Source organism: Vulpes vulpes, chromosome 14 (assembly GCF_048418805.1).
Source record: "Vulpes vulpes isolate BD-2025 chromosome 14, VulVul3, whole genome shotgun sequence".
In the NCBI taxonomy this organism is placed as follows: Eukaryota; Metazoa; Chordata; class Mammalia; order Carnivora; family Canidae; genus Vulpes; species Vulpes vulpes.
The window spans coordinates 72156091-72172980 of record NC_132793.1 but is presented as its reverse complement, the minus strand read 5'-3'; the positions used below and the strand labels follow the sequence as shown (position 1 = coordinate 72172980).

General features: G+C 37.9%; 1 protein-coding gene across 1 annotated transcript in view; it reads left to right on the top strand.

Moving 5' to 3' along the window:
* XRCC4 (X-ray repair cross complementing 4) overlaps positions 1–16449 on the top strand; it is a 280861-nt gene extending 264412 nt beyond the window's left edge. The window contains exons 9-10 of the transcript XR_011997040.1: positions 11475–11652; positions 13885–16449. The gene's annotated coding sequence lies outside the window, so the exon portion shown is untranslated. The remainder of the gene's footprint in view (positions 1–11474; positions 11653–13884) is intronic.
* Positions 16450–16890: the final 441 nt, after the last annotated feature.

Genomic DNA, 16890 nt, shown 5'->3' with positions numbered 1-16890 from the left:
AAAAGTTTGTTAAAATAAAAAGGCCAATATTTACTATCTGGCCTCTTACAGAAAAATTATGCCAACTTCTGGACTAGATTATGTTGTGGTAACAAAGTCCATATCTCAATGGTTTTGCCAACGAAAACATATTTCTTGGGTGATATCACATGCCCAGCACAGGCTGTCAGGAGTCTCTGCTTATCCAGATCACTCAAGAACCCAAACTGACAGAGACTTCATGTCGTTATGTCCTCCATGGTCACCACAGTAGCAGAAAGGGAATAGGATGAGATGAACACTGGCTCTCAAAATTTCCACCTTGGTGTGAAACATACCACTTCTGCTCATAATTTACTGGCCAAGCACATCACATAGCCTTCCTGAAGAAGGAAATCCGAAAACGTTTTGTGAACAACAGCACCAATACAGGGTGTATATATGTGCTCACACACATGTAAGTGTATAGAGAGTTAGTTCAAAAATAAGTTAATTAGAATCCAAATCCTATGAAACTTGATTTATTGATTCCCTCCTCTGTCTAGATATATATAGATACAGTTGTGTAGGCATCTTTATAACATATATTGTTACAAACAGATCTGTATTACATATATATATAAAATTCTTATCCAATATTGAATTCCATATATATCAACATATAATAGATATCTCTATAGAGATATATCTAATGAAAAATATTAGTATTAGAAGGAAACCTACAGTTGATTCTAAGGAAACATAACTTATTTTATAAAGACAGATGAGGTTAATAGCGACAGAGCCGAAGTGTGAGCTTCTTGTAAATTTGTAGTTTCTGGATAATCTCTCAACCATGTACTTCTTCCTCTACATTAACATTTTTCTTTTACAAATTAAGGCCTTATATCATTTTGAAATCATGCTAGATAAATTTTTATATGATCTCATTTTGGAAACAGTTGCTCTTGTGACAAAGAGAAGTCCGCTCCTGCAACACATACACACACGTGGTGAAGAACTATCTTCTTGATTTTCAAGAGGCATTATGAATTTTCAGTGTCCTTACTGAATGCCTGCTTGCATAAGGCCAAACTGTAGTCTGAAACAGTCCCAAATCTCGGAGCACACTGGCTACACCTTTGTTGACTCAGTGACAAAGCAAGGAAATAGTCCGTGATAAAGAATTGAAGAAATGGTTTTATTCCTCTTCACATATGCTTCCTTCCTTCAGTCAAGGATTGTTGATGGGTTTGCTTTTTGTTTCTTTACATCTCTGACCCTTTTCTCTTTATTTATGGGAGACTACATGAGAGAAACATAAATTGTCAGTTTTTTAACTGTACACTTGGCCATTGCATCAATGTGAACTTTATCACTTGAGAGTATTACTGCCAAAATGGGAAGTTTCACAAACAAACCAATTAGTGGTGAGAGGAAAAACCCCGGAAAGAGATCATTTTTCTTCAGAAGAATGAATCACAATATTTGAAGAGAGGAGATCTTATGAAAAAGCACCGGTTGAAGATTCTAAGCCTATCTTCCATCTATGTTTGGAGAATGGCTAACAGCCATGTGTGGGAGTCAAAGCAAAAAATGGAGAGTGGAGGTTTTCTTTGCTTTTTTAACATAAGAATGTTTGAAGAATGTATGTGTGGGTCAGAAAAGGGGAGAGTAAGGGCTCCTGAGAGCCAAAGGAGACCTGGTGAAACCAAACCTACTGTTCAGTGGCTTCATGCATGAGATAGTACACAAACTGAAGAGGCAATTGTCATTAAAAAAAATAAAAATAAAAAAGCAAAACAAAACAAAACAAACTTGTTTTCCTCTGCATAGAGGAAAATGAAACTTAAGGTTGCTGCCAAATCATTTCCATCAGCTAGGGTTCAACTTGTGAGCATCACTGATATCTATCTCAGTTGGCTTCTCTGTGTTTTTCCGTCTTTTCTCTGAAAGTCTCCATATTTCCATTGAGTTTCTTCTGGAATTAACCTGTGCTACCAAAAAAATGTGACTAAACTTTTTTAAAGCCCCTAGTTTCCATCTTGAAAGAGAAAATATAAAAACGAAGCGTGCCATAGCTACTAGCTCAATTTCCAAGAAATCTGCATGTCAGCAAGTTAGAATATAAATTGGGGAAGGTATTTGATCACACAGTATGCAAAGTCATGAAGAAACCCCACACAAAATGGGAACTTTTTTCTTTAGGGAGTACAAACATCTAGTCATCAAGGCTACATTTTGGTTAATGATTATATACCCCAAAATGATAAGTCAGAAGAATTATTTTATATGACTTTGTTGGCTCATAAAAATAAACAACTTAAAAATATTGTAAATACTTACATTAAAAGGAGGCAGTAATATTTTTAATATTTAATTATCTTCAAAGAGAAAAAAATTTAAGATTCTCAGCTTCTCACCAATGAAATTACAGGTTATCTGATTTTCTTTGAAGTAATTATAATGGTAAAGGAGCTTATATAACATCATCCTCACATATTTAAACCTTCCTTATTTGTATAAATTTTAAGTACATATATACATAAATGTAAAAGCATAGTTCATGTTTGGAATAAAATTAAACTTATTTCAAAGAAAATATTCAAATATATATCATTCAGTTTCAGAAAGTGAAAAGTCATAAGCTTTACATCTTACAATCTTTACATATTGGTGGGTCATTTAATCACCAAAGGGTTAATAGTCTATGCATACTGTAATTAAAAATAAATAGAGCTCTAAGCCACTTAGTCCCCAACTGTGCCAGATGAGGCAAACATTTCACTTCTATAAAAATAAATTTCTAATTTTGAAGCATTAGTTGAGCCTCCCATCAAGGAATTCTGTGATGTCTGTTCATTTATCTAAGATTTTTTTTTCGGACTTATGAATATTTATGAGCTGTAGGGTTCAATTGAGCATTATACGAAGTGAGAGGTAGTGTCTTCCAGATGTAAAGGGGGCTTTTAATTCTATTGCTTCTCCAGATACTCACTGGCATCTTGTCACGCTTGAATGAGCCATTCAAAATAGAGCTGCCATCTAATTGAAGTACCTAAGTGCAAAAATGAAAGGAGAGTTTAATGAAGCATAAATTGTCTGTTCAGTTGGAGATACAGACCCCCTTACTGTAACACAATTAAATAAAACATAGTGGAGGTTTCTACTAATCAACCTCAACCACCTTCTGTTTTGCAGATAGGAAGCTTACAAGATCAATTAATGTCTTTATTGTGAAGTGTGGTGCATGGACAATAAATGTATTCTCTGTGGTGTGTGTGTGTGTGTGTGTGTGTGTGTGTGTGTGTGTGTGTGTGTTTATAATCAAGATTCTTCATGTATGAGATACTGTGTTCAGTGCTGGTTGAGGACACCCAGATGAATCAAGGTCCCACAATCTATAGGAAACAATAGTCCTTATCAGGTATCAACAGCTAGCTTATTTTTAACAAAAAAATTATCATGCAGTCCTCCAGGTTAAGATTATGGAAGCCTGTTGGAATTTGAAGAGATAGTAGTTCTAGTGGCTCAATGGGGGGAAAAAAACCAGCTCTTTCTGGGATAGTGCCCTTTCTTCTGGTTGTGTGCTGTATAAAATTTCTCAATCTTAGGAGTGTGTCCATGGGGTGTCCATGGGATGACTAAGTCATTGGCTTAGTCATTAGGGGAGAGGGAACAGGGGACAGTAGGAGGATTAGCAAGGTCAAGTACCCCCTCCCCCCACTTATAATTCTATAGGAACCAAGAAGTTCAGCAAATGGAAACGGCAACTGGCCAAAAAGCCAACCAAATTCAGAAAATGAGAATAGCAACTAATAAATCTGAAAATCCACCAAGAATACACTATTTATTCATGCATTCCTTATTTTAGAAGATATTTCTTGAGAATATATGTATATGAAGCATTTTGGCTGCAGTCACTGAGTATATAGTAAGGAATAAGTCTGGCATGGTTCCTGCCTTTTTGTCACTTATAATCAAGAGGTAAATGATTGGCTATTTATGCCAAAAGGCTTTATCACTTAACACTTTTCCTTGTACCATTACAAAGCTCCAGGATCCAATTCAGCATCATTTATCACAATTACTTGTTATGTCTCTTTAGACTCATTTAATCCAGAATAGTTCTTCAGGCTTCCTTTCATTTTCTTGACCTTGACTCTTCGAAGAATATAAGCTTGTTATTTTGTACAATGTCTTTTGATTTTGATTGCCTCATGGTTCCTAATGATTAGAATCAGGTAAACCTTTGAGGGGAGAAATATCAAAAAAGTGATGTTGTGTCCTTCTCAGGGCCTCATGTCAGGAGGGAGACACATTGCACTTTTGGAAAACTAAATCTGGTCATAGTTTTGTCTTGCTTTGTTTTTTTTTTTCTCTTTTCACTCTATACTTTCCCCCCCTAACTTCCATCATCATACTTTAGATATCTGCCTTACTACTATGTATTTAGTCTGAATATTCCCTCTAAACTCCAGGCCTGTAAGTACAATTTCTTATTTGACAACTCACTTAAAAAACTTAACGTACTTAAAATATCTGAGATTAAATTCATGATCTTCTGCTAAGGACTCATACAACGTTTCCCATCTCAGCTAATGGCCTCACCATCCAGTCAGATTCTAAAAGTGATCCTTGATATTTCCTTCTTCCTTACCTCCCCCAATTCAAATCTGTCATCAAGTTCTATCAATTTTACCTTTTAAATATCTCAAATCATAGCTCATTTCTCTCATTCTTTACTCACAAGATTTTGGCACCAAGACTGTTCCTCCCACCAAGTCTACTGGCAAAATCTACTTAGCTGGTCTTCCTACATTCATGCTGGTGTCTTCCAGACTTTCCTATATTGAAAATAGGGTGATATTTTCAAAATGACTTAACTATTTTCTAGTTAAGTCACTCTCCAGCTTCCTTCCCCCATCTTTCCCCAATTTCCCTCTAATTGCTTTTTTTTCTCTTAAGATAAAGACTAGAATATTTCAGTCTCTTAAATCTCTACATGGTCAGACCTCTGCATGCCTCTCTGTCCCATGTCAAACCATCATTCTCTCAATTTATGCCTCTCAGCTATACTAGTCTTAAGTCCCTAAAGCAATACTTGACATGTGGCCTTTGCACATACTGTTCACTTCATCTAAACCAGACCTCTTCCACTCATTTAGTTAACCTCCATCCAGCTTTAGATCTCAGATTCAAAGAAGCCCTTTTTGACTACCTCAGTCTAGACCAGATTCTCCTGTTATATGCTTTTATAAAACACATCCCTTAGTAGGAAAGTACTTATCTCCACTTATAATTTTATATTATTTACTGTGATTATTGGAACAGTATCTGTCTTCCAAAGCAGTATATAAACAATACAAGGGCAATAATTTGTGTTTGATTTTGCTTACTTTCTTATCCTAATTCCTACAGCACTTAGCACAGCACTGAGCATATAACAGGTGGTCTATACATGTTTGTTGAGTGATTGAGTAGCATAAGCCATAAAGATTTGCTGTACAATTCAGTGGAATAAGCAATGAAATAGACACAGACTGAAACAGTCTATTGGAGTGAAACTTCTTCCTTAAGAAAAACAGTGTGCCAGGCACCTGAATGGCTCAGTTTGTTAAACATCTGCCTTCGGCTCAGGTCATGAGTCCTGTGATACAGTGCATGTGCATCAGGTTCCCCACTCAGCAGAGTCTGCTTCTCCTTCTCCCTCTGCCCCTCCCGTGCTCATGCTCTCTCTCTCTCTCTCAAATAAATAAATAAAACCTTAAAATAAAGGAAGGGAGGAGAGGGGAGAAGAGAAGGGAAGAGAACAGAACAATGTACCTTTGTAACAGAGGTAACAATGTACCTTTTTGGTCACCAGACCTGAACTATCTATTGGGGCATGCCATCACACAACCACAAACTATCCTTTTTAATCATGAGTATTGAGTGTTTCTAATTTTTCTTAGAAAGAGTTCTTGAAATATACTAAACTTATTATTCATTTGAGTTCCTCATGAAAAAATTTGTTGTCTTTAAATAGGCTCATAAACCTAATGTTCAAGTTGTCAACAAAAATGAGCAAAGTGGGGGTGCCTGGGTGGCTCAGTCAGTTAAGTCTTCAACTCAACTCATGATCTCAGGGTCCTGGGCTAGAGCCCTGTGTTGGCCTCCATACCTAGCAGGGAGTCTGCTTCTCCCTCTCTCTGTTGATGCTTTCTCTTTCTTTCTCTCTCTCTCTCTCTCTCTCTCTCATAAATAAATAAATAAATAAATAAATAAATAAATAAATAAAATATTTTTTTAAATGAACAAAGCAAAGATGATATTTTTATGTCCACAATTGTTTCAGATAAGTGAATGGCTCTCTCTTTTCTCAGTCTCAGTCAAGGTCTGATGGTTAATTTTATGTGTCAATTTGACTGGGCCAACACATGTCCATATAGGTGGTAAACATTTTGAGGTCTGTGAGGGTGTTTCTGGAAGAAATTAGCATTTGAATCACTAGGCTAAATAAAGAAAATCCACCCTTGCCAACATGGTTAGGTATCTAGGCCATAAGAAGAACAAAAAGGCAGAGGAAGGGCAAATTCTTTCTCTTCTTGTACTGGGACACCCATTATCTCTTGTGCTAGGACATTGGAGCTCCTGGTTCTATGGGCTTTGGACTCTGGGACTTACACCAGCAGCTCCCCTTCCTGGTGTTCCTCTCAGCTGTTTGGCTTCCATGGGGATTTACACTATCAGCTCCCCTGGTTCTCAGACTTTCAAAGTCAGAGGGAATTACACCACAGCGTTTCCTGGATCTCCAGCTTACAGACAGCAAATCATGTGACTTATTGATCTCCAGAACAACATGAGCCAATTCCTACATATATATGTCCTATTGGTTGTATTTCTCTAGATAGCTCTGACTAACCATGCCAATCTCTGCAATGATAAAACAGCCCAGTGGTATTAACTTCCAGAGGTTCTCTCAACACAGCATCCATCAGGCATACACATTAATTTGATAGCAGTTTCTTTCATCTAACCTGTTTCTCTTTGATCTGTACAGATCTTCAGTCAAAATGTAGCCAAGGTTATTTTGCTACAATGAGATTTTGTTATAAGATTAGGCTAGGATTGAGACTCGCTGAGAAAAAAGAGGAAAGTTATCTCATGCTGTTCATAAATTTCCAGGACAGTAATTTTATTTGGGGACACCATCTATCCTAATTGCATGTAGAAATGAATAGTGTTAACCCACCTCAAGCAACATACACAGTTGTGTTTAAAATCAGTCTTGGTGAATCAGATTGTTTTTGAGATTACAAATTGTGTTTGCTACTTTGAGTAATACTACATTAAACTCTTATATGTGATTAGTCTGGAGGGTGGGACTAAGGAACTTTCAATATTTATGTATCTGAGATTTTTGTATAATTTCATGTAATTTGTTTTAAAAATGAATATGCAGTACTTTTTAATTTGGTAAAAGGACATACAACTTTTTAAAGGATTTGTTTGTGAATCCTTTTTCAAAACTCAAATTTTATCTTTTGCTTCCACTTATAATTTAATAAGTCACAAGTGTTTGTCATTCCTTGCAATGAGAACAGTCCAGATAACTTACACAATCTTGGTATTTAAAACTAATCGGAGTACTGAAGATGTAAGAAAGCTAAATGAAGTAAAATCCAGGAAGTAATAAGCCATTCCCAGGATGATGAAATCCATGGCTACTTTAATGTCTAATGCACAGTGAAAGAAGTCCATCACAGATGGGAGTGACACAAAAACAGCCAAACTTTCAACAACCTTTTAGCAGCTGCATGTGAGCTGGTGGGACAAATTAGGATTGCAAGGAGTCCAGACACAGAGCAAGTCTCCACCTACCCACCAACTCATTCCCACGGGCTTCACTGAGTGCATGGGGTAAAACACAGAAGGCTGGAGTCAGAGCAGGACAATGAGGAGAGATGCCTCTGAGGATCTCCAGGCATTCCTTGAGAGCAAGGAAGCACTTGCTGAAGACTGCAAGCAGGACAAGAGATTGAAATCTGTTCAAGACTTTGAAGGCCTCCACTGAATGCATCATCTCAGCACTCCCAAGACTAAAGCCAGAAATTTCCTGGGATACAGAAGTCCAATAACAGCCCTAGTGAGCAAAGGGAACTCTGTAGAATCCCAAAAACCTGGCTTTCATGAGCTGTAAAGCAAAGAGCTACATCCCACATTCAAAGAGCTGGCAGCTAGGCTATAGATAGTGCAAAGATCTCTAGGCTTTTGTGACTGCTCAGATCTCAAGTCCTACTGAAAGGAAGGTCCTGATGCCTCCATCAAATCAACTGAATCCTATAGTGAGCTAAATAACTAAAGCTGCAACAAAGGCAAGACCCAGCTAGTCTGTAGAGTAGATCGACTCGGTCTCTACACTGGTGGCATGACAAAAAAGGGCATGCCTTATTTAGAGGTAAATATTTCTTCAGTTTCCACTGTTCCTGTATGCACAATACTGGGCACACAATACAAAAATTTTGGGTTATGCCACGTGGTAAAAAACCTGGGGCCACAGTCAAGAAGAGAAAAGAATCAGATGGCCAGTAGAATCACATGCAGAGACAGCCAAGTGTAAAATACATCAGACAGGGACTTGAATATTGCTGTGATAAATATACTAAGGGGTCTAATGGAAAGGCAACTATTTTTTTTTTTTAGCTTGGCCTATTTTTGGTATTGCAATACTTGACTTGCTATTTTTGTTTGATGTTATGATTCTGTGACTTATTCACGTTGTTGCATGTAACTATAAATTGCTTGTTTTTTACTGATACGCAGTGTGTCATTGTTAGACAATACCATCCATTCAGTTGTCAGCATACATTTACGTTTCTAAGTTTTTAGTACTACAAAGATTGTCAAGATGCACATTCTTGTATAGCTCTCCCAGTATACATACTCAAGAATTTCTCTCCAGACTATACATATGAGTAGAATTTTCCAAGACAATACATTTCCACCCCCACACACACAGTAGTTATATCAGCAGGCAATGAGTCTCTATTTCCATATATTGTCACCAACACCCAGTGTTTTCAAACTTTCTATTTTTTGCTGATTGGTGGGTTTTAGGTGGGATTTCATTGTGATATTAAGCTGCATTTCTCTAATTTCTCATGAGAATCTGTTGGAATGCTCATGGGCCATTTGTGTTTTCTCTTTTGTGAGAAACTTATTTTTTTCCTTAATAATTCATGGAAATTATTCCTATATTCTGCAAACAGATCATTCTGTCATTTTTATATATGTTGCAAATATTTCTCACTTCTATGTATAGTCTAAACACAATACATCGCTATTACTTTTGTCTTAAACATTAAGTTGTCTTAACTTATAAAAAATGAGAAAAAAAATTTATATTCACCATTCTTGACAGTTCTCATTCCTTTTGCACAAAACCAGATTTTATTTTGATATCATTTTCCTTCTGCCTGAAGAACTTCCTTTAATATTTTATAGTTTTAGATCTACTGATAATGGATTCCCTCAACACTTATTTGTCTGTTAACGGTCTTTATTTAATCTTGCTTTTTGAAATGTATCTTCAGCAGATGTAGAATTCTGTGTTGATAGTTCTTTCCTTCAGGATGTTACAGGTATAGATGCACTATTTACTGGATTTTAGTGTCTGACAAGAAGTCTGCTCATCTTCGAATCTCTATTGTAATTTTTTTTCCTTTTAGCACTTTAGAGAAGTGTTGCTGCCTTATGGAATTTGTGGTTTCTGCAGATAAATCTGGAGCATTTACATTGTTTTTCTGCCATATGCCATTTTTCTCTAGATTCTTCTAAGGTTTTCTCCTTCTTACTGATTATCAGCATTTGATTATGAGATGCCGTATTTGAGTTTTCCTTGTCTTTTTTTTTTTTTTTTTTTTGTCTTTCTGCTTGGAGGTAGTTATTTGATCTGTGAGATTCTAGTTTTCAACACATTTGAAAAATGTTATCTTTATTGCTTAAATATTTCTCTGTTCTCTTTTCTCCCGTTCTTCTGGGATTGTAATTCTATGTATGTTAGACCTGTTGATACTGTCCCACAGTTCAGTGAAATTCTGTTTATTAGTTTTAATTCTCTCTCTGTGTCTATCTCTCTCTCTGTCTGTCTCTCTCTCTGTCTCTGTCTCTCTCTCTCTATGCTTCGTTTAGGATAATTCATAGTACTGCCACTTCAAGTTTTCTGAGATTTTCTTCTGTAGTATCTAATTGGCCATTAATCCCACCCATGATTTTTCTTTTTATTTCAAATGCTCTAGTTTTCATCTCTATGGCTAGTTGAGCATTTTTACATCTTCCTTTTTTCTTAGCATCATGTTCTTGTTTCCTCCATCTTGTTGAATATGAAAACATATTGAAAATGGTTGTTTTAAATGGCCTGTTAATCCCATCATCTCAATTACATATGTGTTTGTGTCCATAATTAATTTTTCTCCTAGTTATTGATCATATTTCTCTGCTTCTTTTCATGATTGGCAAATTTTGATTGGATGGCAGATGTTATGAATTTTACATCACCGTCTGCTGGATTTTATGGTGTTCCTTTAAGGAGTATTTTTCTGGCTTGCAATTAGGATACTGCTGAGTCCTTTCTAAGTCTTGCTTTTTAAGTTTTGCTAGGGCTTGTCTAGAGCAACCATTAGCACAGTGTTAATTTAGCCCCATGACCCTTCAGAGGACTCTACCTAAGGCTCTGTATACTACACCATCATTCTACTCTAATGGTAAAAATTAGAAATGTTCCCAGCCTTGTGTGAGCTCAGGCAGTTGTTTAGCTTAGTGCTTTGTAGAGGCTCTTTTTCCCAGGTCTTAACTGTTTTCCTTTCATGGTTGTGTACATCAGTACTCAGCCCGAGACTCAAGGGGACTCCTCTATAGATCTCTGGAAGGTTTGCTCTCTCTCTCCTCCTCTCTCTCTCTGTGCATTTCCTTCCTTGGTACTCTGTCCCATGAATTTTAACTTCCTTGGCTTTCCTAAATTCTAATCTATCTCCTCACCCGAGTGAAACCAGTGTGCTGTGTACACTTCGCATTGTACCATGCTGTGGCCTGTACACTTCCTCCAAGGCAATAAGCTCCCCACTTTGTTGCCCTTCTCTAATATAATAGTCCTGCGAATTCTCTTGTCCAAGATCTTAAAATTATCCTTCCACATATTTTGTTAGGTTTTCTGGTTGTTTAAGAGAAAGGGATTTATCTGATTCCTCTTACTCCATATGGCTGGAAGCAGAAGTCTTGTCTTCTGACTATTGAAACTACTGCATAAAAATTGTAGTGAGTGGACAGATGCTGCCTGCAGAGAATGACCAGACTTTCATTCTTCAGCTGTGCTTGGCCAGAACCCAAAGCTTGCTCCTGATCAGCCCCTCAGAGCTGTGTCCCCACTTGACTACCACGGTCTCTGTTCAAACTGCCACAAAGGCCCCACGATTCCATACCATGCAGCTGCCACCTCTTCTCAGTTACCTGACATGATGACCACATCCTCCCTGCAGGTGCCGCAAAACCACCACCAGGACCGCAGAACCGAAAAGGTGGACAAATTTGCTTCAGGATGTCAATAAAGCTGCCCCTAATGATGGGCTTCAGGCTGACTGCAATGGACTGTATGCAGCACACCTGGATATCGTGTGAATCTGTTACTGCTACAGCTGTGAAACTCTTCTGACAAAGGTGACTCCCATTTGTTTGGCTTCCTTGTGACACATTATCTAAATAGGCCAGGCAAAACCCATTTAAAAAATGAATGATTCGTGTAATATACTTATGCAAGACAGTGGTTCCAAAACCTGGCATCACAGTATGCATCTTTGACAAGCACACCTGGGAGACAGGGACACAGAGTAAAGCCTGTGGCAGGCTTCCTCGTACCTGCTGGGAACCCCTGCCTGTGGTGAGTAACACCGTACACTCACACATATGCACCTCCTGCATGCTTTCTGTAAGCTTCACCAAAACATCCACCTCTGCTCTCTTCTTCCTACATTTGCACCACTCCATTCAATAAAGTATTTTGGTATTAAAAAATAAAAGGTACTAACTTATCTATGAAAAAATGCTGAATTAGTAGCAAAGGTTAAAAACTTGTACATAGTAGTTGGTTATTGGCAGAAAAAAATTTCGTCTGTCTCTCCTGATTTCTAACCTGACCTATTTGGGGTTTTCTCAATAAATTAAATAAAATTATTTCAGAATTTTCCTGACAGTAAAACCCTTTGAGGTCAATTTTAAGAACTAGGTTTTTTCCTCTTTAGTTTTTTAAATATATAATATGGTAAGATATTTTTTGGATGTTTTAGACTTTTGTTAAGTACAAAGTATTTTTATCAAGTACATTTTCTTTGTGTTCCTTAATTGGTTCGTCCAGGTTTTATTTCATTATCATGAATGTTTAAATTACTAAATTCACTCACTCAATGATAATTTGCTTTCTAAGGACTTACTAGATAGGCAAGAAGCCTTTAGCCTAATAATAGGTCATTTTTGGAAACAGGGAGCAAAACTGTGCCAGAATTAAACAGTCCTAAACACTAAAGGTTCAAGGTTGGTTTGAAACAGAAACCACAAATTTTGATTGAACCTACACTTGGCAGTATAAGACTCACATGGATTGTTTCTAATATTTTATAGAGGAGATATACACACAGTCTAACAAAGGGAGACAGGAAAACCAGTCTAAACTAGCAGAACATTCAGGAAAGGATTAAAAACTCAGATCTGGTGTAGTGAACATGGATCTGGAGCCCCGAGTCTCATGGTCTGTCACCAACACACCTGGAGTAAATTAACAGAAGGATAAATGCTTTTGGAGAAACCAGCAACCTTCTCTGAGGTGAATGGATGGCAGATAGCACTATGCCAGGAACACGTTCCCCAGAAAGTCCTAAACTAAGAAGTGAGAGTTCCAAAGATAGAGTTTAAACGTGAAAAAATTGCCTTCAGAATTCCCATTTTCTTAATTTATATCATGTGGTTGACTGGGCCAACATTGCCTCACCTGGGTCTCAGGAGACTAGGAAAAGCAAAAGGGTATTTGTGAAATGTTTTCAAGTCACTAAAAAAAACAGTGGAAATATACATTAAAATACTTGACCTTTAAGGTGCAACTATAAAAGAAATTACTATATAGTTGGAAACTGGTTTTTCATTGTCAGTGGATCCCGCAGAATATCGCTGTTGAATTGTCTAGCACTTCACTGAGTTTTTTGAAGGGCCTCACAGATTCAAAAACCCAGACTATAACATTTGTTAAACTTTTTTCTTTTTTTTTTTTTTTTTTTGGTACTATGAAATGCAATGAAGAAAAGCATAAAACATAAACCTGATAAATGATTATAAGACAAATACCATGGAACTATCATATATAGGTTAAGAAACAGAACAATGTCAGCAACCCCAAGCCCTCCCCAAGGCCCATCATGTATCAAGTTGTTCATTGAAATGATCCCAGGGTTGTTTTGGAGGATAAAAACCCTGTAAATCATATCTTTGAAAATTAATATCCCATGTAAATGACATACTCCAGACACATTTGCACAGTCCTGGGAAACTCAAACCAACAACGAGCCAGGGTTTATATTTGGTTTGAGTGAAACATTTCAAGGCAGGAGTTAGAGATAATGAATACAGTCAGCATCAACAGAAAACTCAGCTCTGCCCTAGTGGTGGCTTGCTTCACGATGTTTACACTGTTCAGATCTGAGACTCACCTATGGGCTTTCCTCTGTGGTCTGAAAAGCTAGTTCCCTGAAAGAGACAACAGGCAAATATTGGAAGGTCTGCAGGCACCATTGTGTAGGAGTGGATTACTCTTAGCCTGACTTGGCATTCATTTTTTAGGATAAAGGAAGAACTTGTCTTCCTCACACATAATTTACTTTCTGTTTTTGCTTCTGTCTTTCCCAGGATCCAATGCTTCTTCTCAACTGGAAACTGTTTCTGGCAGCATGTATGTGGTAAGTCTTGCACAGCTAGAGATTCTTCATAAATGATTCCAAGACCGTTTCTTTTCAAAAGGGGCCACGTACCTACTATATATGATACCTTCTCCTCTCCCCCTCTCACGAATCTTCTTACATATGTTTTGAGATGAGATTTTGAGATTTTGCATACTGGTTTTGTTAAACTTCTGATGGGACTAATGCCACGGCTGGGTGCAGTTGCCAGGTGAGTAAACTCAATCTCTCTCTGTAGAGCTTTATCAAGAGAAACAGAAAGAATGAATGGAGTTCTACTTGTGTGTGCTTGCCAGCAGATTCAGAGCTGCTCAGGTCTTGGAACTGCTTCTTGTCCGAGCAAAATGGATACTAGAAAATTCTGACTAGGACAGAAATGACTTGCACACCAGATTCTTGCATCCTTACGCTGTTACCTGGTCAACTGCTGCTCAGTTTCCTTGTCCAGGTGTTTTCCTCACCCCCTTGCCTGGCCCTCTGGCTCATCACATGACCACATCCTGCCCATCTTCTGGTCTCTGCCCATGTGCCTGGGTTTGGAGTTTGTGAGGCAGTCTGTCTGCACTCAGTCCTGGAGCAAGCAGTTGTGGCACTGCCTCCTGTTAACCTCTGGCACTATGTGTCCTATTTCTGACCAAACTTCTGGCTGATGATACCTATCCTTTCCCTTTGCTGGCTTCTGAAGTCACCTCCTCTCCCAAACACTCGGCATTGCCTCACTTTTCTGAAGGCTTGTGCTTGCTTTGTCATATGACGCATCCTGCTCTGGGCAGCAGACGGACATCATCACCAGTTCTTGTTTAATGAATTCTGCATTGCTATTGCCTATTCAGTTATTTGTTTCTCCAACCATAAGGGCTGATTAAAGATGGGTGCTATTCCTGTGTCCTCAGAATCTAGAACTGTCTCTAGAATTTAACAGGTATATAAGCACATTCATTGACAAAAGCTTTTAACCTGGACCAGGATGATTCCAGTGACATAGAATCTAATTCTAGTTCTCTCACTGTCTAATACTGTAATCTTAGGCAAGTGATTTTGATATTTTTCGTTCTCGGTATCTTCATCTGCAAAGGAAGGATGGTCTGTTGGGATGGTTTCTAAGATTGCTTTCAACTTCAAAGTTCAACTCTGCTTATTGCTCAGAACCTTGATAATGAAATCTTCCAAAATGGTAGGACTCAAATTCTCACCCTAAAAGGGATATCTGGATTGTTCAAAACTGATTTTCAGAGAAACGAATTTTTTAAACCAAGTGATCCATGTTTCCTTTTTCATGCCCATTATAATGCTTAGCAGATTGGGCCTTCAATTGTAGGATGAATGTAAGAGATGAATCGCCACCTAGTGGACGTATCCCAAGGCAGTGGCCTCCCCTCCAGAACAAGAGGGAGCTTTGTTCTCTGTAGCCCGTGAGTCCTACCCATAGTTTCTCCTTCCTCAACCTGAGACACATCTCAATCTTGTCATTGCTTCTGCCTCTAAAAAAAATTACAGAAATAATCATTTTGGCAAGAGAAGACATATTTATTTTGACCACGTATGGTTTAATTTTTACCTATTTGTGTTTCACGTTCACAGTGTGGAAGGCAATTTAAGGAAAAAAAGATAAGGTCCAGCAAACTTAGACTGGGTCTTTTTAGTCTCTTATCAATCTGGTTTGAAAACAATCCTTGAGCATTCAGAGACGCCTTGGCTAGACAGACAGAAAAGGGATAGTAGAGTTCACATGTCTCCCAAGCAGAACTGTCTAGAGAGCGCAGCCTTTCATCCAGTTCCTCACCAATGTTCAGAGTTTTACAGTTCTCCTTGTTTAAAGGAAAACCATTTAGAGGCTAATCTAAGGCTTTGGATTCGTAGTTATTTCAATGTGCAGTGGAATCTTTGCTTGGATAACGTTTTCACTGAGCTGAAGGAAATCTAAGTGACCTCTACTTAAAATGAACAAAAGGATATGATTATGCTAGGTCTTCTTCCTCCACCTTAAAAAAAATATCCATAAGTTCTGTCATTGGAGGTTCAAAGAGGCTTAGGAGAAGGGATCGTTGGTTAATTAATGAAATATCAAGAGGATTGCTACATATCTTCAGCCCAGCTTCTGATGCCTCTATGGTACTTTATTATTTTAGGGCAAGAACTTCCTCATTTAATCAGCACTGATGATTCCTTCCAGCAACCCCAGATTGGCCAGCTATTTGTATTGCAAATGTAGCACTGAGGTGCTGTATTTCTCCAGCCTTCTCCACAATAATGTATTTTTTCCCTTTCCATTCGTATATCTCTGCTACTAAATAAATGCCTCTAGCCAGCTCATGACATTGTGATATTTCTATTTCTGATTCCTACCCCACCAACCCAGTGCAAAATTTCTTCACTTCTCTACAGACTTGTAATTTCTCTTTCTCTAACATCTCTTACTATGTCTCAAAAAAAACTTCTGAAATGCTCTGAACCCAAAAATAACTCTTCTTTTGATCCTAATATCTATTCAAACAACTTCTCTCTGACCCGAACCTCCTTCCTTCTTTTCCTGTCTTCCTTCCAAGAAAGTCATTCGGAACGATTCCAACTAAGGTATTAATCCACTCTCCCTGAGTTCTATAGACACATTTCCTGGTGGCAATTCTGTAGAGCCTCAGTCCTAACTAAATCACTCAAAGGATTCTGTCAAGATTTGTAAACCATAATCTTGTATCTCTGCTTTCGAACAGACTTTATAGATTTCCTCTTCTTACCTGTACCTCCTGGAAACTGGTGTGTAGATCAATCCAAATAGGGGAATAGGAGGGAGCCAGTGGGGGAGAGAAATGAAGAACTTATATGGTTAGAGCTAACCTTAGTCATGCTTTCCCCTACCCCTGAAGGAAAATATACTGTCATACAAAAGCTTCCCTTGTTCCTCCAGTACATTCATATCCTTAGCAAAATTTCTACAGAAACTGCAGACAAAGGGTAA